Source organism: Budorcas taxicolor, chromosome 2 (genome assembly GCF_023091745.1).
Source record: "Budorcas taxicolor isolate Tak-1 chromosome 2, Takin1.1, whole genome shotgun sequence".
Lineage (NCBI taxonomy): Eukaryota > Metazoa > Chordata > Mammalia > Artiodactyla > Bovidae > Budorcas > Budorcas taxicolor.
The window spans coordinates 107,815,707-107,838,331 of NC_068911.1; positions in this window are offsets into that span (position 1 = coordinate 107,815,707).

Consider the following 22,625-nt stretch of genomic DNA (forward strand, 5'->3'; position numbering starts at 1 on the left):
AGTGATGCTTTCTAAGGCCCACTTGACTTCACTTTCCAAGATGTCTGGCTCTAGATTAGTGATCACATCATCATGATTATCTTGGTCATGAAGATCTTTTTTGTATAGTTCTTCTGTGTATTCTTGCCACCTCTTCTTAATATCTTCTGCTTCTATTATGTCCATATCATTTCTGTCCTTTATCGAGCCCATCTTTGCATGAAATGTTCCCTTGGTATCTCTAATTTTCTTGAAGACATTTCTAGTCTTTCCCATTATGTTGTTTTCCTCTATTTCTTTGCATTGATCGCTGAAAAAGGCTTTCTTATCTCTTCTTGCTTTTCTTTGGAACTTGGCATTCAGATGCTTATATCTTTCCTTTTCTTCTTTGCTTTTCACCTCTCTTCTTTTCACAGCTATTTGTAAGGCCTCCCCAGACAGCCATTTTGCTTTTTTGCATTTCTTTTCTATGGGGATGGTCTTGATCCCTGTCTCCTGTACAATGTCACAAACCTCTGTCCATAGTTCATCAGGCACTCTATCTATCAGATCTAGGCCCTTAAATCTATTTCTCACTTCCACTGTATAATCATAAGGGATTTGATTTAGGTCATACTTGAATGGTCTAGCGGTGTTCCCTACTTTCTTCAATTTGAGTCTGAATTTGGTAATAAGGAGTTCATGATCTGAGCCACAGTCAGCTCCTGGTCTTGTTTTTGTAGACTGTATAGAGCTTCTTCATTTTTGGCTGCAAAGAATATAATCAATCTGATTTCAGTATTGACCATTTGGTGATGTCCATGTGTAGAGGCTTCTCTTGTGTTGTTGGAAGAGGGTGTTTGCTATGACCAGTGCATTTTCTTGGCAAAACTCTATTAGTCTTTGCCCTGCTTCATTCTGTATTCCAAGGCCAAATTTGCCTGTTACTCCAGGTGTTTCTTGACTTCCTACTTTTGCATTCCAGTCCCCTATAATGAAAAGGACATCTTTTTTGGGTGTTAGTTCTAAAAGGCCTTGTAGGTCTTCATAAAACCGTTCACCTTCAGCTTCTTCAGCGTTACTGGTTGGGGCATAGACTTGGATAACTGTGATATTGAATGGTTTGCCTTGGAGACGAACAGAGATCATTCTGTCGTTTTTGAGATTGCATCCAGGTACTGCATTTCGGACTCTTTTGTTGACCATGATGGCTACTCCATTTCTTCTGAGGGATTCCTGCCTGCAGTAGTAGATACAGTGGTCATCTGAGTTAAATTCACCTAGTCCAGTCCATTTTAGTTCGCTGATTCCTAGACTGTCGATGTTCACCCTTGCCATCTCTTGTTTGACTACTTCCAATTTGCCTTGATTCATGGACCTGACATTCCAGGTTCCTATGCAATATTGCACTTTACAGCATCGGATCTTGCTTCTATCACCAGTCACATCCACAATTGGGTATTGTTTTTGCTTTGGCTCCATCCCTTCATTCTTTCTAGAGTTATTTCTCCACTGATCTCCAGTAGCATGTTGGGCACCTAATGACCTGGGGAGTTCCTCTTTTGGTATCCTATCATTTTGCCTTTTCACACTGTTCATGGGATTCTCAAGGCAAGAATACTGAAGTGGTTTGCCATTTCCTTCTCCAGTGGACCACGCTCTGTCAGACCTTTCCACCATGACCCACCCGTCTTGGGTTGCCCCACAGGCATGGCTTGGTTTCACTGAGTTAGACAAGGCTGTGGTCTTAGTGTAATTAGATTGACTAGTTTTCTGTGAGTGTGGTTTCAGTGTGTCTACCCTCTGATGCCGTCTTGCAACATCTACCATCTTACTTGGGTTTCTCATACCTTGGGCATGGGGTAGCTCTTCAAGGCTGCTCCAGCAAAGCACAGCCACTGCTCCTTACCTTGGACGAGGGGTATCTCCTTACCACCACTGTTCCTGACCTTCAGCGGGATGGACTGGAATGCAAAAGTAGGAAGTGAAGAAACACCTGGAGTAACAGGCAAATTTGGCCTTGGAATACAGAATGAAGCAGGGCAAAGGCTAATAGAGTTTTGCCAAGAGAACGCACTGGTCATAGCAAACACCCCCTTCCAAAAACACAAGAGAAGACTCTGCACATGGACGTCACCGGATGGTCAGCACTGAAATCAGATTGATTATATTCTTTGCAGCCAAAGATGGAGAAGTTCTATACAGTCAGCAAAAACAAGACCAGGAGCTGACTGTGGCTCAGACCATGAACTCTTTATTGCCCAATTCAAACTTAAATTGAAGAAAGTAGGGAAAACCACTAGACCATTCAGTTCAGTTCATTCACTCAGTCGTGTCCAACTCTTTGTGACCCCATGTATCACAGCACGGGAGGCCTTCCTGTCTATCACCAACTCCCGGAGTTCACTCAGATTCATGTCCATCGAGTCAGTGATGCCATCCAGCCATCTCATCCTCTGTCGTCACCTTCTCCTCCTGCCCCCAATCCCTCCCAGCATCAGAGTCTTTTCCAATCAGTCAATTCTTAGCGTGAGGTGGCCAAAGTACTGGAGTTTCAGCTTTCGCATCATTCCTTCCAAAGAACACCCAGGGCTGATCTCCTTAAGAATGGACTGGTTGGATCTCCTTGCAGGTATGACCTAAATCAGTTCCCTTATGATTATACAGTGGAAGTGAGAAGTAGATTTAAGGGCCTAGATCTGATAGATAGAGTGCCTGATGAACTATGGATGGAGGTTTGTGACATTGTACAGGAGACAGGGATCAAGACCATCCCCATGGAAAAGAAATGCAAAACAGCAAAATGGCTATCTGAGGAGGCCTTACAATTAGCTGTGAAAAGAAGGGAAGTGAAAGGCAAAGGAGAAAAGGAAAGATATAAGCATCTGAAGGCAGAGTTCCAAAGAATAGCAAGAAGAGATAAGAAAGCCTTCCTCAGTGATCAATGCAAAGAAATAGAGGAAAAGAACAGAATGGGAAAGACTAGAAATGTCTTCAAGAAAATTAGAGATACCAAGGGAACATTTCATGCAAAGATGGGCTCGATAAAGGACAGAAATGGTATGGACCTAACAGAAGCAGAAGATATTAAGAAGAAGTGGCAAGAATACACAGAAGAACTGTACAAAAAAGATCATCATGACCAAGATAATCAGGATGGTGTGATCACTCACCTAGAGGCAGACATCCTGGAATGTGAAGGCAAGTGGGCCTTAGAAAGCACCACTACGAACAAAGATAGTTGAGGTGATGGAATTCCAATTGAGCTATTTCAAATCCTGAAAGATGATGCTGTGAAAGTGCTGCACTCAATATGCCAGCAAATTTGGAAAACTCAGCAGTGGCCACAGGACTGGAAAAGGTCAGTTTTCACTCCAATCCCAAAGAAAGGCAATGCCAAAGAATGCTCAAACTACCACACAATTGCACTCATCTCACATGCTAGTAAAGTAATGCTCAAAATTCTCCAAGCCAGGCTTCAGCAGTACGTGAACTGTGAACTTCCAGATGTTCAAGCTGGTTTTAAAAAAGGCAGAGAAACCAGAGATCAAATTGCCAACATCCGCTGGATTGTGGAAAAAGCAAGAGAGTTCCAGAAAAACATCTATTTCTGCTTTATTGACTATGCCAAAGTCTTTGACTGTGTGGATCACAATAAACTGTGGAAAATTCTGAAAGAGATGGGAATACCAGACCACCCGATCTGCCTCTTGAGAAATCTGTATGCAGGTCAGGAATCAACAGTTAGAACTGGACATTGAACAACAGACTGGTTTCAAATAGGAAAAGGAGTACGTCAAGGCTGTATATTCTCACCCTGCTTATTTAACTTCTATGCAGAGTACATCATGAGAAACGCTGGACTGGAAGAAACAAAAGCTGGAATCAAGATTGATGGGAGAAATATCAATGACCTCAGATATGCAGATGACACCACCCTTATGGCAGAAAGTGAAGAGGAACTAAAGAGCCTCTTGATGAAAGTGAAAGAGGAGAGTGAAAAAGTTGGCTTAAAGCTCAACATTCAGAAAACAAAGATCATGGCATCTGGTCCCATCACTTCATGGGAAGTAGATGGGGAAACAGTGGAAACAGTGTCAGACTTTATTTTTTGGGCTCCAAAATCACTTCATATGGTGACTGCAGCCATCAAATTAAAAGATGCTTACTCCTTGGAAGGAACGTTATGACCAACCTAGACAGCATATTCAAAAGCAGAGACATTACTTTGCCAACTAAGGTCCGTCTAGTCAAGGCTATGGTTTTTCCAGTAGTCGTGTATGGATGTGAGTGTTGGACTGTGAAGATAGCTGAGCGCCAAAGAATTGATCGTTCTGGACTGTGTTGTTGGAGAAGACTCTTGAGAGTCCCTTGGACTGCAAGGAGATCCAACCAGTCCATTCTAAAGGAGATCAGCCCTGGGATTTCTTTGGAAGGAATGATGCTAAAGCTGAAACTCCAGTACTTTGGCCACCTCATGTGAAGAGTTGACTCATTGGAAAAGACTCTGATGCTGGGAGGGATTGGGGGCAGGAGGAAAAGGGGACGACTGAGGATGAGATGGCTGGATGGCATCACCGACTCAATGGACATGAGTTTGAGTCAACTCTGGGAGTTGGTGATGAACAGGGAGACCTGGCGTGTTGCGATTCATGGGGTCACAAAGATTCGGACATGACTGAGCAACTGAACTGAACTGAACTGAACTAGCAGCTTTAGTTATCAGACTCAACCAATAACAGATGAAAAACAAAGAATTGTAAAGCAGAACAGAAGGTATCCAGAAGGAAAAGGGATAGTCGACAAGAAGGCAGAAAAAAGACCACTGACACAGTTTGGGATTGAGTCATAAACTGTGTGCACCCAGCTAAGGGGCTGCCTGGAGCCCCTTGGATGGGCTGTCATTGTGAGCCCTCCTGTCAGTGAAGATTCTGTTCTAGCAGGAGTGGGATGCCTGTTATCCAGGCAGGTGCCTGCTGGTGCACTTGACTAAGAGGCTCACGGAGCTTATACTTGCATCCCATGTCTGGCACCAATTAATCAGATTCCTTATCGTGAGGACACATCTATCAGCCCGTCTGTGTCTGGTGGACGCCATTTGGAAACCAAACACAATGCCAGGTACATATTAGGCCTTTTGGTTCCCTGTCTCCCCGCCTGAGTTTTTTGAGGAGGGGTTTGGACCTGGGGCAAGAGGAGCTGGGCTGTATACTGAAAAGTTTTAGTTTCATAGCTAATCACTGCTATTTCTTAAGATCCACTGTAAGATGTGCCTGAATTTTGGAGGTGTTAAAAAGGAAAAAAAAATATGTATCTTAGAATTGATGACATGTATTATTGGTTTGGGAAATTCTTGCCTTTTGGAGATTTAGCCTGCTTATCAGTGTGGTAACAGCTCAAGAAGTCCTGGAGTAAAGTCACCTGCTTAACTTTGAGTTCTCTTCTCAAAGAGAAGGGTTCCTTTCTCTGAGTCTGTCAGATAACCCTCTCTGTATGGCTCCAATCAGCATTCTTTGGAACTTGCACTTCATGGGACATATCTTAGGTTGCCTTAAGTCACTTAGAAAAGTTTAAAGTTTATTCAATATACCTTCTTCATTGACCTTAGTTCTGTGATATGATATGTTTTAGGAAGATTTTTGTTAAACATGCTTAAAGACATGTCAATTTTAGCTACAGATTTGCATAAGTGCTTCAGGGAGCTTGGGACACTCCTGGCTTGCTCCAGGGGCTGATTTGCATAAAGTACTCTAGGCTTTGGGAAAATTGCTGCCCAGGCCTTCCTACATTTAGGTTAAGACTCTTCCCTCCAAAAGGGGTGATACAGAACATGTGGCCATCCCAGGACCACCAAAAGCCAGAAGTACCTTCTGTCCCACTGTCTTCCCATAGCCAGTGATTGGTGCTCAGCTGTAAAAAGTCTTGTCTGACAGTGAAACAAACCCTGTAGTAAAATAACCACATTAGATCACCCTACAGAATCAGGCTTAGGCTGTGATTTTGCCTCAAGTTTCCACCTTACCAAAATTTCCTCTTCCCCTACCTTCTTCCCTGATTCACTTACCAGGTTTTCCTGGTGTCATCTCTTTGATAAAGCACTGGCATATAAGTTTTGTCTCAGAGTTTGCATCCACGGATCCTAAACCCAGACAGACCCTAAAAACTTAATACTTCTTAAGCATTTAACACATTCAATTTGCATAAATTTTTCACCAGTGTTTCATTTATTTCTTTTACTAGTTTGCCTTTTGCATCAGAATCCAAATATGATCCACATATATCAATAGGGAGACTTTTTAAATCCCTTTTAGTCTTTAGGTTCCCTCTATTTTCTTTCCCATTGCAGTTTTTTTGTTTGTTTGTTTGTTTTGTTTTTGAGAAATGATCCTGCTTTCCTGAGAGTTTTCCACAGACTGGATTTGAGTGCTGGCATTCTCTTGGTCTTATTTAATGTTTTCCCCTGCCTTTGCTTTTCCTATATATTGGAAGTCACCTCTACATGCAGTATTTGATTCAGATTTTATTTTTGACAAGACTCTTTCTTAAGAAGTAGTGTACTCTTCCATCAAAAATTATCTAATTTATGGTTATTTTTCTCTTTGTGATGTTGGTATCATCACAATTGAATACTGATGCTCGATACTCAGATATGTTAATTCACTGGGGGTTGCCAAATGGTGATATTCAAATTCTAATATCTCTTCTTCATTAGTACAAATATCTTGAGAAACTTTCCTTTATCAGCTATTTGGTTATGTTGAAGTACAGTTTGTACAGGGAATTTGAAGAAGAAATATATGATTTTTATCCTTTAATAGCGTATTTTCAAAAATAATGAGTTGGTCTCCTAGCATGCTTGAAAGTTTTCTTACCTTACTAGATTTCCTTTTGTATCATGATGAGCTCAGGGATTTATCCATAGAGCATGTTTTTCAATCTACTGTAGCAGTATGAATTTTCAGAAGAAAATGTTATCTTACTGTATATTTCACTTTATAGTTTCCATTTAAAAACCTTTGAAGTACAACTGGCAGGTCTTTTCAGGCTTGTGTGAAGATCTACCTCATTCTTTTCTGCCGGGAGCCAGCACGAGGAGTCCGGTTCGACAGGCAAAGGCAAGGCCGGCGTTAAGGGAGCCTCGCTGAATCTGCTCATGCATCTGCCCCAAAACCGGAGTCTGCCTGCCTTACTGCATTGTGCTTTTCGCCTACTTTTCTGACATTAACAGGGGGCTGTCCCCCCACTACCTTTTTCTGGAAAAAGTTAATTTAGAGCTTTTAGATAATAAGTCTCCTGGGCATAATACGAGTGTTTCAATCCAAAAATCCCTCTGATGGCTTTCTAGCCTCCCTATAGGACTCTTAAAGCTGCGCATGTGATTGTTTGTGGCCTTCCAACCGCAAGAGGCACAGGAAGCTCAAAACATCCTAGGAATGCAGGGGCTTCCGAGGAGTCAAAATCATTAGAATAGGACTGAGTAAAGGTTTCATTTGTTGAGCCGATACTTGTCAAATTTTCATATCTTTTATTTGTTGATATAGTTGCTATATAGAAAAAAAAACAAGTACCAACATAGATCTTTGCGTTAAGTACCTTCTTTGTTATAACCCACTGCACCTTTGTTCTATAGGGATGTAACTTTAGTGCTTTGAGGGTGATGCAGATTAAAGAAAAACATTTCAGGGGAAATGAGATTAACATTCATTAAGGAAGAGAGCCATAAAGTGTTAACAGGCCTCTTGGCTAGAAGATAATGTAAATCACCTGAGACATTTTGTATACAAAAAGATACACAGAAAGGGTCAGGACGGCTGCCCCTGCATGACTCTGTATCTTCCATTATGTAAAACTTAGGATATATAAACACCTTTTGAAAATAAAGTTATGGGGGTTTTTGCACAAGCTTGGCCTCCCCCATGTAGACTCTCTCTCTCTCTTTCTCCCTCTCCCTCCCTCTCTTTTTCAGGCTGATCCCTTGGAATGTGGAGGCTCACTGAGTCTACTTATTTGTCAGGGCTTCTAAGACCCACTCGAGAGGGAGCCCAAGGCGGGGCCCCCTCCTCTATTCAAGCGGGCGCCTGTTGCCCAACGTAGACGGTGCAAGCTTCTTGTCTTGAGACTTTATTAGCTTTCCGTGTAAACCAAGGAATATCAGCCTCTTTTCTCCACTCATTTTTCTACTACACTATTTCTTTCTAATCTCCCTCCATATCTTTAATTAAGCAATTAATTCCTAGGATGCTGACTCCGTCCCCCTTTCTAATTCCCTGGATCCACTGGGGCTGGACCCCGGCACTTTTCATCGCTACTGAGTGTGACACTACATACATATCTTAAGGTTTACATTAGAGTCTTCCATACCAGGCTGAGCCTTTTATGTGCATTATTTCATATAGTCTTTAAGACACCTCATGACAGAAGTATGTAATTTTCCTGTTTTGGATGTTGAAGTGGAGTTCAAGGTTATCTAGCTTTGAAGAGGTAACCTGGGATTTGAGCCCAAATCTGCTTGACTTTGGAAATCCTCTGCTTGACCACCGAGTCTCTGGCTGGTCCAAGTGAAGATGCTTTTCTCTTCCAAGAGAGTTCTTCACATGACCCCTTCTTTGTCTGAGTCCAATTCTCCTCTGGGTGGAACCTCCAACCTCCTTAGGAATCCTGCTTTAATCAGTTATCCCTCTGGGTACACACATCTGCCTCTCAAGTGGACTCTTTCCCTCAGTAGTAAAACAGGCTCCATCCTAAGAAGACAGCCTGCTCACCCTTTGACCCTGTGCCCTTTGACACAGCCCACCTCTCTCTCCCACAGCTGCTGTTTATTTGATCAAGTCAGTTGAGAATAGGGTGGTCTGTGAACTGGCTTTTTGTTTGCTCCCTGAGTGACCTTTGGGCCTTTGTACCTGTCCTGGAGGGACTATCTCAGCCCACCCACTGCAGTTAGCTCAGTCTCTGTAGAAAACCCTACTATTGCTCCTACCTGCACTCCCCTGGCTCAAGCCTGAAGAGCAAGTAAATTTTGGAAGATCAAACATGGCCTTTGCACTTCTGGCTTGGAGATGTTGGGAAAGTTGCAAGAGAGAAATCTTATCTTAAAGAAGAGTATTCTTTTCATAGTCAGGAAATAATCTGTTTCTACAACCTCAATATTCATTCTTTCTTGATGAATTTTTCCTTGACGAGCTCACCCTTCATTAATATGTCTTCTTCTGTCCAATTATTTATAATTTTCTGCATATTTGGGTTACTCTGGTGGCTCAGACAGTGAAGAATCTGCCTGCAATGTGGGAGGCCCTGGTTTGATGTCTGGGTTGGGAAGATCCCCTGGAGAAGTGAATGGCTACCCACTCCAGTATTATTGCCTGAAGAATTCCATGGGCAGAGAAGCCTGGCAGGCTTGTTTATAGGGTTGCAAAGAGTCAGGCATGACTGAATGACTAACACTTTCACCTTTTCACTTTTCTCTGTATATTCAGCTTTGCATTGTTAGCCAGGTTGGAATAAGCATACTTATAAAATCTTTGAGGACTGGTATGTCTCCTATTCCCTTAAAATTACCTAACCCACTAATTACCCTCCACATGATGGGCACTCAGATTTGTTGGAAGATGGTTTAATTTTTTGTTCTTACCAGCCTTTGGGGAATAAATGAACTATAATAACAGACAAACCAGACAAACGAGGCTTTAGAAGCTATCTACTGATTTAAGGGATCAGACTGTGGTGACATTCCTGGGTAATGTCTTGCATGAGCTCCCCCTAAAAGCCTATTTCTGACGCCACTATTGTCTGAGATATCTGTTTTAGAATTTTCTGTTATTTCTGTGAGCTCTTCAGAGAGCCTCATTGTTCCCACCATAGCTGAATTATGGGGTTTCCTGGTGTCCAATCTTTCTAACATTAAGTAATAGGACTGGGATGGTATTCCTTTTGCCTGCCAAGAATCCCTTATGCTTTTTAAGAATATATTTTCCTTGAAAGACCACCCTGTACCTGTCATCAGTCCTCATAGTTGGGGTAAGCCTGATTTTCCCTCTTCTTGCCCCACTTCTGGGTTGTGCAGATCACATGAATGAAGTAAGGCAAATGAAGCTCAATTTTTTGGGGCGTGACCAAGAAAGACCCTGTCTGCTGGATTTATTAAAGTGGAATTAAGAAGCTGCCATGAAGACAGAGACTTTCTGAGAGAGATGCAAACACACAGTGGAATCAGAGCAATCAAGACAGAGCCAGGACTGATGACATTGTGTGAGCTTCTGGATCCATCCATGCCTGAAGACTGAATGCTCCCTGCATTGACAGTTATGTGAAACAACTGGTTCCTCATTTTGCTCAAACCAGCCTGTGTACATTTTCCATCACTTTAAACCTAAAGAGCCCTGTGAGCTTAGTCGCTCAGTTGTGTCCAACTTTGTGCAACCTCACTGACTGTAGCCCACCAGGCTCCTCTGTTTATGGGATCCTCCAGGCAAGAATACTGGAGTGGGTAGCCATTCCTTTCTCCAGGAGATCTTCCTCACTCAGAGATCTCACCCAGGTCTCCTGCATTGCAGGTGGACTCTTTACCATCTGAGCCCACAGGGAAGCCCATAGAGCCCTAACTCATAGCATATCTTCCACATTTAACTTAGATTGTTAGAAGAGTATAGTGTTTACAGGGGAGGAGCTTTGTTAACTTTGGTTTTTCCCATGGGTTCCCTATTTTCCTAAATGTTTTAACAGTGGTCTGGTGGGGAAAGGGAGCAAATCAAAGCAACAGACTCATGTTGTATGAGAACCTCCTTCCCCATCCAAGGAAGGGGATGTATCACTGGGGTACATCAGTTATAAATATGTTTGGCTTCAGGTAGTAGAAAATTCCAACAGAGACTTAAACCAATAGCCATGTAATTTTGTCATGTAACAAGGATTCTGTAGGTAGGTGGTTGGTGTAGATGAGCGAGTAATCATGTCTGCCAATCCTGTGGTGTTTATTGTTCTTCCTTCATACTATTGCCTCACGGTCATAAAGTGGCTGCTGCCACCCCAGACATCACACGCACATTTAAGACAAAGTGAAGATGGAAGAGAGAAGGGTGTTACTACCTCCATGGCTCCCTTTCCATTTGAAAACTGGAAGCTCCCTGAATCTCTGGGTAGATTTCTGTTTTCGTCTAATCTCCCAGAACTTAGTAACATGATCACTCCTACATTCAAGGAAAGATGGGGGAAAAATGTTAAGCTAGATGTATTGATTTATAACCCTTACAATTATACAGTACAAGTGACAAATAGATTCAAGGGATTAGATCTGATAGAGTGCCTGAAGAACTATGGATGGAGGTTCATGATATTGTACAGGAGGCAGTGATCAAGACTATCCCAAGAAAAAGAAATGCAAAAAGGCAAAATAGTTGTCTAAGGAGGCTTTACAAATAGCTGAGAAAAGAAGAGAAGCTAAAACCAAAGGAGAAAAAGAAAGATATACTCATTTGATTACAGAGTTCCGAAGAATAGCAAGAAGAGATAAGAGAGCCTTCCTCAGTGATCACTACAAAGAAAGAGAGGAAAACAATAGAATGGGAAAGACTAGAGATCTTTCCAAGAGAATTAGAGATACCAAGGGAATATTTCATGCAAAGATGGGCACAATAAAGGACAGAAATGGTATGGACCTAATAGAACCAGAAGATATTAAAAACAGGTGACAAGAATACATGGAAGAACTACACAAAAAAGATCTTCCTGACCCAGATAACCACGATGGTGTTATCACTTACCTAGAGCCAGACATCCTGGAATGTGAAGTCAAGAGGGCCTTACGAAGCATTGCTACAAACAGAGCTAGTGGAGGTGATAATTCCGGTTGAGCTACTTCAAATCCTAAAAGATGATGCTGTGAAAGTGTTACATTCAATATGCCAGCAAATTTGGAAAACTCAGCAGTGGCCACAGGACTAGAAAATGTCAGTTTTCATTCCAATTCCAAAGAAAGGCACTGCCAAAGAATGTTCAAATTACTGGGCAATTGCACTTATCTCACACACTAGCAGAGTATGCTCAAAATTCTCCAAGCCAGGCTTCAATAGTACATGAACAGAGAACTTCCAGATGTTCAAGATGGATTTAGAAAAGGAAGAGGAACCAGAGATCTAATTGCCAACATCTGCTGGGTAATCAAAAAAGCAAGACAGTTTCAAAAAAACACCTACTTCTGCATTATTGACTATGCTAAAGCCTTTGACTGTGTGGATCGCAACAAACTGGAAAATTCTCAAAGAGATGGGAATATCAGACCACCTGACCTGCCTCCTGAGAAATCTGTATGCTGGTCAAGAAGCAACCCTTAGAACCGGACATGGAACAAAGGACTGGTTCCAAATTGGGAAAAGAATACAACAAGATTGCATATTGTCACCCTGCTTATTTAGCTTTTATGCAGAGTACATCATGCAAAATGCCAGGCTGGATGAAGCTCAAGCTGGAATCAAGATTGCCAGGAGGAATATCAATAACCTCAGATATGCAAATAACACCACCCTTATGGCAGAAAGTGAAGAAGAACTAAACAGTCTCTTGAAAGTGAAAGATGAGAGTGAAAATATTGGCTTAAAACTCAACATTCAGAAAACTAAGATCGTGGCATCCGGTCCCATCACTTCATGGCAAACAGATGGGGAAACAATGGAAATAGTGAGAGACTTAATTTTTTTGGGTTCCTAAATCACTACAGATGGTGACTGTAGCCATGAAATTAAAAGATGCTAGCTCCTTGGAAGATAAGTTATGACCAACTTAGACAGCATATTAAAAAGCAGAGACATTACTTTGCCAACAAAGGTCTGTCTAGTCAAAGCTATGGGGTTTCCAGTAGTCCTGTATGGATATGAGGGTTGGACTATAAAGAAAGCTGAGTGCCGAAGAATTGATGCTTTTGAACTGTGGTGTTGGAGAAGACTGTTTAGAGTCCTTTGGACTGCAAGGAGATCCAACCAGTCAATCCTAAACGAAATGAGTCCTGAATATTCATTGGAAGAACTGATGCTGAAACTGAAACTCTTAATACTTTGGCCACCTGATGTGAAGAACTGACTCATTTGAAAAGACCCTAATGCTGGGCAAGATTGAAGGCAGGAGGAGAAGGGGACGACAGAGGATGAGATGGTTAGATGGCATCACCATCTCGATGGACATGAGTAAGCTCCGGGAGTTGTTGATGGAAAGGGAAGCCTGGCATGCTGCAGTCCATGGGGTCGCAAAGAATCAGACATGACTGAGTGACTGAACTGATCAATGCTTGTGTTTCTTTAAAAGAAGGTGAAGAATGGATCTTAGTTACTTAGCCAACACATGTCTGTTCTTTCTCAACTCCCTTATTGTGACTTCTCTACCAGGAGGCTCCTCAGACTTATTGCAGAAAGGCTCCAGCAGGTATCCCTTGCCAGGCTGTCAGATCTGTCTGAATGCCAGCTAAAAGTCATTCTCAGTCCCCTCTATGTTTAACAAAAGTGGATTCATCTGAGAAGATCGAAGGCTAAATTATAAGTACCAGTGTTCTAACTTGCTGTGTAAAAAGGTTATAATAAAAATTCTGCAAACAGTACCATAAAACACATAAAGTGCCTAATCCAGTATCCAGCATATGGTTGGCACAAAATGAGTTTTAATTTCCTTCTCCCTCTCTCTTTCCTGTCAGTATCTACCTCCTCCCTTTATCCCCTTATGTCAGTAAGACAGGTCATTGCAACATGCACTGGGCACTTCAACTTTTTGGTTTATAACCCAGAACACTCAGAACAGATCTCAAAGAACATATCAGTCTCCAAGATCAAAGGAAGTAAAGCAATTATCCTTCAATTAAAAATAAATAAAAAATTTTAAAAAGACCAAAAGAAGCCACAAATGTCACATATCTTTGTTTTAATTCAATTCTCAAGTTGTTCACCCAGAAAACACGAATCTATAGCAAACCAGACCCAATTCGTTCTGGTGCTTGCTTCATGGATCTGCTCATTATCCTGTAATAATGTAATCAATACTGCCTGCTTGGCATGGAGTAGAGGTTCCGCAAGATTCAGAGACACTGAGAGGCCATCCAGGTTGCAGCATGACAAAGAGAACTTATCCTAGTGTTTTGCAGCAGAATCAGTTCTGCACAGAGGCAGGAAAGATGGTCTCCTGTGTCACACAAGATCAAAGCAAGGACTTCTCTCCTGCTTTTATTTTTCCCTTCTTGCGAGATCCTGTGCTGAAGTAGCAGGAGCACCCAAATGACAGTCCCAGTACGAGTTTGAAATTTGGAACCACCACCGACTAAACTATACGATCCTAGGCAAATCATTCAGCCTCTCTAATCCTCCATCCTCCCTAGCCAAATGGGCTGTTGTGAAAATTAAAGAAGACTTCCATGAGAGGATATGGTACATGGTAGGTGCCAATTACTGCCTGTTTCTTCTCCTGCCAAAACAATAAGAGCATCTACTATGGACCAGGTATTTTCAATATGTCAGATCACTGATTCTCATTGTAAAATGAAGTATGGATAGAATTTCCAGTTACAGATGAGAGAGAGCTCTGAAGCCCTGAAAGTCTGAATAACCTGTCCTAAATCACACACTGGGTAAGTGAGGGAGCCAACATTTTTTCCTAAGATGGTTTTATTCCCTATTTTTCTATCCCCAGACATACTGCTTATCAGAGAGTCTTTTGACTATTCCTGGCCTAAAATCTTATGACTTTACCTATCACATTTTCATTCTCATAGGGAGTAAAGTTTAGACTAAATGGAAAGCCTTCATAGTGGCATCCCAGGCACCCGAAATTTAGGTGAGGAGATTAAGCCATCAACCAAAGTAAACTTGATCTGTAAGACTGAACTCTGAGACTTCAGCACTAACCTAACTATCTAATTTGGATAAGGGCTTCCCTGATAGCTCAGTTGGAAAAGAATCTGCCTGCAATGCAGGAGACCCCGGTTTGATTTCTGGGTTGGGAAGATCCCCTGGAGAAGGGAAAGGTACCCACTCCAGTATTCTGGCCTGGAGAATTCCATGTATAGTCCATGGGGTCACAAAGAGTCAGACACTACTGAGCAACTTTAAAAAAAATTTGGGTAAGCCCCCTTTCAAGACTCAAGACCCTAGTAAACCCACAGAGCTGAAAGTGAATGAGTGTGGTTCTAGAATCTGTCAGGGCAGAGTGATGTAGAAGGGCACTTCTACCCTAGTATGTGATTTGACTGACACTGGACCATACTAGCTTGAGATTTCCCCCCAAGAGAATTGGGTGAAAGCCACTTTATTATATGTGCATATTTCTATTTTCAAAAACAAACCATACCACATTACAGAGAAACATTTATACCTTGTTTTCTTCACTAAATGGTACGTCTTGGAGATGTTTTATATCAATGCATGTAAATCTATCTCATTTGCTTTAACAATTTTATAGTATTCTATTGTATGGAAGAACCATATTTTATCAGATGTTTAAGATATTTTCTATGTTTTGCTATTACACAATACTTGTAGTAAAAAAAGAAAAAGATGCTGCTGGACACTATGGCAAACGCTCTCTGCCAAGAGATGGATCATGAGGATGTATGAGCTCCCCTGTCTCCTCAGGCCTTTCTGGGAGGTCCACTCCTCTTTTCTCTTGTAGATCCTGGCACAAGGCCATCCTCCTTTATGAAATCCCAGCAGAGAAGGGCAACATTTTTCTTTATCTCCCATCTGTTGCCTTCCAAACAGTACAGAATCCCTATTGATTTTTTTTTTATGCCACAGGGAAACAGCAAAGGGTGAATAAAAAGATTAACTACTTGATAAATTATGTAATGTTAGGAAAATTCACGAAGCTATGGTGGGCATTATCCTTGCAGACGTGTAAATGTTGCTGGTCTCAGTTCTCCAGTCCCCTTGCCAGCCATACTCTCATCTCCTCCTTGGGAATATCCAGCTTGGTTTACATTCTGTTTATCCTCTGCCTTCTGCTCTTCTCTGGAAGAGTAACTTTCAACTTCACTGACATCACTCCAGGTCTGGCATCCAATAAACCTGCTTCGAATCTTAGCTCTACCCCTTGTATGACTTTGGATATTTCATCCCTCTGAGACTCAGTCTCCCCCTTCTCCAATGGCATCTCCTCATGGTGTTGTTATTAAGATCAGATAGGGACACAAAGGGCTTCCCAGGTGGCGCTAGTGGTAAAGAACCTGCCTGCCAAAGCAGGAGATGTAAGAGACCCATGTTCAATCTCTGGGTCGGGAAGATTCCCCTGGAGGAGGGCACAGCAACCCACTCCAGTAATCTTGCCTGGAGAATCCCATGGACAGAGGAGCCTGGTGGGCTATGGTCTATAGGGTAGCACAGAGTCAGACATGACTGAAGCGACTTAGGAGCAGCAGGACATACAAGAATGTGCTAGCACATGGTAAACAATTAATAAGTGTTAACCAGTGATAAGAATCATCATCCTGTAAAAACATCCAAATGAAGTCTTCATTTTGGTTTTTCCCCCCCACTGGATTTCCCCCCCTTCTGTGGAACTACAGTAACAACAAAAAAGAACTGGCCAACCCAGACCCCAAAGTTCAGAATCAATCATCATTCTGTATCTCTGTGACAAGGGGAAAGAATCATATTAAAAAAGATAAATCCTTTCGTTCATGGAAGAAACACACACGAGTCATAGATGGAATGATGGGAGGACTAAAAGAGAGTCTGTGAAGAGACTGAGGACATAATATATTGCCATAATGTCGCTGGGTTAATTTTTTTTTTTTAAGGAAGTCAGCAGACAATGGAGTGAAAGATTTGTCTGGATTTTTTCCTCTGCTTTTCCTTCTTTGATCTGAGATCAACGGGGTTGCTCTTTGAAGAGCTGGTTTCCGAGGCTTCTGATGAGTTGCAGGTGGCTTTCCAAACGATCATGTGATCGATCATTCATCAATCTCCATGACATATTTGCCAACACCCAGGTGGAAGTTTTGAAATCTTTTTGGCTGATTTATGTGTGCAAAATATGACAGGTACATTCTAGGTCTTTATTTAGGGTCAAAGGATGGCCCTGCCTGCTTTAAGCATGAACCCACACAGATAGCTATCAAAACATTCAGGGTTGCTAATGGGGACGGTGTCTGCAGACCACCCCAGTGGTCACTCAAACACTGTGAATCATTAACAAATGAACAACTGTTGTCTCTACATAAAGTGACTGTGTAGGCAGAGGCAAAAAAGCATATATTTTCAAATTTTTCCTGGTGAATGGGATGTTATTTTTGTGATTCTTGTAAACCACTCAGAGCATGATTTTTCCCCATATTTGTCATACATGTTAGTAGGAAAGAATCAAGGAAAATCAATGAAATAACTTTCATTATTTTGTGGAAATCTTAAGTACTATCTGAATTTGCTAACACATGAGTTCTTGCCTTGATATTTCTTGGGAAAATCCTTTGGATGAATAGTTCAGTAACTTAAAATGTTTACTCTGAGATTTTTCAGATTAAAATTGCTTTCATAATTTCCCAATTCAAAATCCCCATAGTCTTTGAGCCCAAACTGATAGTTAACAGGGTCTCCATCACCTGCTAAGTGGGGTGTTTTTTTTTTTTTTTGATCAGCACATCCAACAGAACTTTCTCTGGTGATGTAAAAGTTCACTGTCTATGTTGTCTAGTAATTTGCAACTAGGCAGTAGAACTGAATTTTTGGTTTAACTTTAATTATAAAAATTTTAATTTCAGTAGCATATATGGCTGGTCCCTTCTTTATTTGACAGAGCAGGGTTGGAGCATTCTGAGAGGGATGTCAGGGGACCTGCATTTTCCGAGCCTGACTGAGGTCCAGGAGAAGAGCCTCATGGCCTCTCTGGGTCAGGAAAGAGAGGCAGCACTGCAATGTGTCCTCTGGCTCCCAGCTCTCCAGCCCCACCCAAGTCTCCCCTGAAAGCCCTAACAAGATGCTCCCCCTTTTGGTACCCTGTAGATCACCATCCTTGCCCCTCTCTTGGTCCTCTGTGAGGCTACTTTCTGTAACGAGGTTTCACCCTGTAGGTCAACCCTCTGTCCCCCAAGACTGTAAGGGCACTGAAAGTCCTATCCCAGCATAGGGAGAAGAACTAATCCAGGCAAAAACTACGCAGAAAGACCACAGGCCAGGGCTTGTGAAATTCATCCCGAACTCACCTTGACCTGCTTTGCAACCTCGCCTTCCCTACGCCACCTTTATTTCCCCTTGCTTTTTAGAAACTCATTTTTCTTTTTCCTCTCCATCATCCTCTTTCCCCTATTAATGTCTTCTGGGTTTGCCCTCCCACTTGGTTCCCACTCTAGCACCTCTCTCTAGTTTGCAGTACCTTGTGAATTTTCCACTGTGTTTCTTGGTACCTGACCTCTTTGGATGAACACAGGTGTCCTCCTTAGGTCAGAGCCAGGGCAGATCCTGCCGAAGGTGCCTGGGGTTCTGGGGTTGTCTGCCTCCTTCTTTAGCTATCATGCTCATGTTTAGTCACTAAGTCTGTCCGACTCTTTGTAACCCTATTGACTGTAGCTTGCCAGGCTCCTCTGTCCATGGAATTCTCCAGGCAAGAATACTGGAGTGGGTTGCCATTTCCTTCTCTGGAGGATCTTCCTGATCCAGGGATTGAACCCACATCTCTTTTATGTCTCCTGTCTCCTGCATTGGCTGGTGGGTTCTTAACCACTAGCACCACCTGGGAAGCCCCTTCCATTAGGTATGTTGTTGTTCAGTCACTCAGTCACGTCCAACTCTTTGTGACCCCATTGACTGCAGCACACCAGGCTTCCCTGTCTTTTACCATCGCCCAGAGTTTGCTCAAACTCATGTCCATTGAGTCAGTGATGCCATCTAACCATCTGGTCCTCTATTGTCCCCTTCTCCTCCTGCCTTCAATCTTTCCCAGCATCAGTATCTTTTCCAATGAGTTAGCTCTTTGCATCAGGTGGCCCAAGAACTGGAATTTCAGCTTCAGCATCAGTCCTTCCAATGAATATTCAGAGTTGATTTCCTTATTGATTGATTGGTTTGATCTCCTTGCAATCCAAAGGACTCTGAAGAGTCTCCAACAGCATAGTTCAAAAGCATAAGTTCTTCAGCGTTCAGGCATCTTTACGTCCAACTCTCGCATCCATACATGACTACTGGAAAAACCATAGCTTTGACTAGAAGGACCTTGCTGGCAAAATAACATCTCTGCTTTTTAAAATGCTGTTTAGGTTTGTCATAGCTTTTCTTCCAAGGAGTAAGCATCTTTAAATTTCATGACTCCCATCACCACCATCTGCAGTGATTTTGGAACCCAAGAAAATAAAGTCTGTCACTGTTTCCATTGTTTCCGCATTCATTAAGCATTCAGTTCAGTTCAATTCAGTCACTCAGTCGTGTCCGACTCTTTGCGACCCCATGAATTGCAGCATGCCAGGCCTCCCTGTCCATCACCATCTCCCAGAGTTCACTCATACTCACGACCATCGAGTCCGTGATGCCATCCAGCCATCTCATCCTCTGTCGTCCCCTTCTCCTCCTGCCCCCAATCCTTCCCAGCATCAGAGTCTTTTCCAATGAGTCAACTCTTCGCATGAGGTGGCCACAGTACTGGAGTTTCAGCTTTAGCATCATTCCTTCCAAAGAAATCCCAGGGCTGATCTCCTTCCGAATGGACTGGTTGGATCTCCTTGCAGTCCAAGGGACTCTCAAGAGTCTTCTCCAACACCACAGTTCAAAAGCATCAATTCTTCGGTGCTCAGCCTTCTTCACAGTCCAACTCTCACATCCATACATGACCACAGGAAAAACCATAGCCTTGGCTAGATGGACCTTTGTTGGCAAAGGAATGTCTCTGGTCTTGAATATACTATCTAGGTTGGTCATAACTTTCCTTCCAAGGAGTAAGCGTCTTTTAATTTCATGGCTGCAGTCACCATCTGCAGTGATCTTGGAGCCCAAAAAAATAAAGTCTGACACTGTTTCCACTGTTTCCCCATCTATTTCCCATGAAGTGATAGGACCAGATGCCATGATCTTCATTTTCTGAATGTTGAGCTTTAAGCCAACTTTTTCACTCTCCTCTTTCACTTTCATCAAGAGGCTCTTTAGTTCCTCTTCACTTTCTGCCATAAGGGTGGTGTCATCTGCATATCTGAGGTTATTGATATTTCTCCCAGCAATCTTGATTCCAGCTTGTGTTTCTTCCAACCCAGCGTTTCTCATGATGTACTCTGCACATAAGTTAAATAAGCAGGGTGACAATATACAGCCTTGACGTAAAACAAAAATCTTTTTTAGAAAAACATTTCTGTTCTGTTTTGAATTGCTTCTCAGTGGTAAAAAACGTGCAATTGCTTTCAAAAAGCAAACCAAAATGGGGGTCATATGGGGGGATCTACCTACCCAATTCGATTTCTCCTCTTTGTTATTACTGACCTGCAGTGAGGTTTATAAGCCATCATGTTGTCTGTATCCAGTAGTAGTGTGGTGTGTTGTGGGAAAGATAAAGGGTCCCATTCATGTATCTTCAGTGTATGAGCAGGATAGCCCCAAAGGAATGAGATTTTCCCCCTGTGAAGGAGTGGGGAGGATTTCACAGAGATGAGAGGGGGCAGTGTTGCCTGGTTGGAAGGGTGAGTGTATCCTCGGGCTGTAGTTTGTTAGGCATGTGACCAGATGGTAAATGCTTTGGACATAAATGGAAAAGTGCTATCATAGGCTTCCCAGGGCAATTTTTAATCAGGAGAAAACTTTACTAAAATTTAGGCAGCATTTAACCCCTCTGTTGAGTGAGATGCCCATCTTGTAAGGCACTGCTGCTGCTAAGTCACTTCAGTCGTATTCGACTCTGTGCGACCCCATAGACGGCAGCCCACCAGGCTCCCCCATCCCTGGGATTCTCCAGGCAAGAACTCTGGAGCGGGTTGCCATTTCCTTCCCCAATGCATGAAAGTGAAAAGTGAAAGTGAAGTCCCTCAGTCGTGTCCGACTCTTAGCGACTCCATGGACTGCAGCCCACCAGGCTCCTCCATCCATGGGATTTTCCAGGCAAGAGTACTGGAGTGGGGTGCCATCGCCTTCTCCATTGTAAGGCACTAGATAGTTTTCTATAAAATATATGCATACACAGATACACACATAGATGCATGTACTCATAAAGAACTCTAGTGGAGTCATGGATAACTCGTTACACTCAGCAGTGCAAAAAAATGTATTTTCCTTAATCTGCCCGTTCAGTTCAGTTCAGTCGCTCAGTCGTGTCCGACTCTTTGTGACCCCATGAATCTCAGCATGCCAGGCCTCCCTGTCCATCACCAACTCCTGGAGTTTACTCAGACTCACATCCATTGAGTCCGTGATGCCATCCAGCCATCTCATCCTCGGTCGTCCCCTTCTCCTCCTGCCCCCAATCCCTCCCAGTATCAGGGTCTTTTCCAGTGAGTCAACTCTTCACATGAGGTGGCCAAAGTACTGGAGTTTCAGCTTCAGCATCAGTCCTTCCAAAGAAATTCCAGGGCTGATCTCCTTCAGAATAGACTGGTTGGATCTCCTTGCATTCCAAGGGACTCTCAAGATTCTTCTACAGTTCAAAAGCATCAATTCTTCAGCACTCAGCTTTCTTTACAGTCCAACTCTCACATCCATACATGACCACTGGAAAAACCATATCCTTGACTAGACAGACATTTGTTGGCAAAGTAATGTTTCTGCTTTTCAATATGCTATCCAGGTTGGGCATAACTTTTCTTCTAAGGAGTAAACGTCTTTTAATTTCATGGCTGCAATCACCATGTGCAGTGATCTGCCTGTTACTGACATGATTTTCCTCTGAGGCCTCTTCCTATGGGAGGGGGGCGCCCAGAAGGTACTTAATTTAGTCTAATCTTGCAGTCTTAGTCTGAGCCTATAGTTTGAATAGACTCTCCAGGTAATTTTGTTTCTTTGTTTCTTTCTTCTTCTGCCTTTCCTTTTCTGCCCCTCCCCACCTTCTTCCTTTCCCTTCCTTGGACAGATGGAGAGAGGGGTGTGGCTTAGGTGACTTGAGCAGTGGAGGGAAAATGGGGACTCTTGCATCCACAGGGCATCTTCTGGGTGCTCCCTGACTTCTGGTACAATGAGGCAGGACTGGCATGTGTGGGACTGGTACCACTGACCTGGAACTGATGAAATTGTCCAGATGGTCTGGTGGGCTGGTATTTATGCTGCAGATATTAGCTTCCACATTTCACACCCAGTTTCAAAGTTCCAAACTATCTTGAAGGTCTCTAGCTTCTGCTGGGCCATATGGCCTTGAAGCATCTCCAAGACCCTCATTAGGGCCTTTGAGACCCTACATGCCACACCAGGGAGACATACAAAGCCAACTCCTGCTAGTGCTGGGACAGCCCATCCAACAATGGTCTGAGGGGCTGCTTGGAGGTGTCTTGACTAGCTTGGGCTGCCATAACAGGATTCCTCACACTGAGTGGCTTAAATATCAGGAATTTATTTCTGGAGGCTGGAAGTCCAAGACGAAGGAACTGGTAGGGTTGGTTTCTGGTGAGACCGCTCTTCTTGGCTTGCAGATGGCCACTTTCTCACTGCAACCTCATATGACATGTTTTCTGTGTGTGTACCTCCCTAGGATATCTTCCTCTTCTTTAAGGACACTGGGAGTAACTTTAATTACAAAGTTCCTAATTC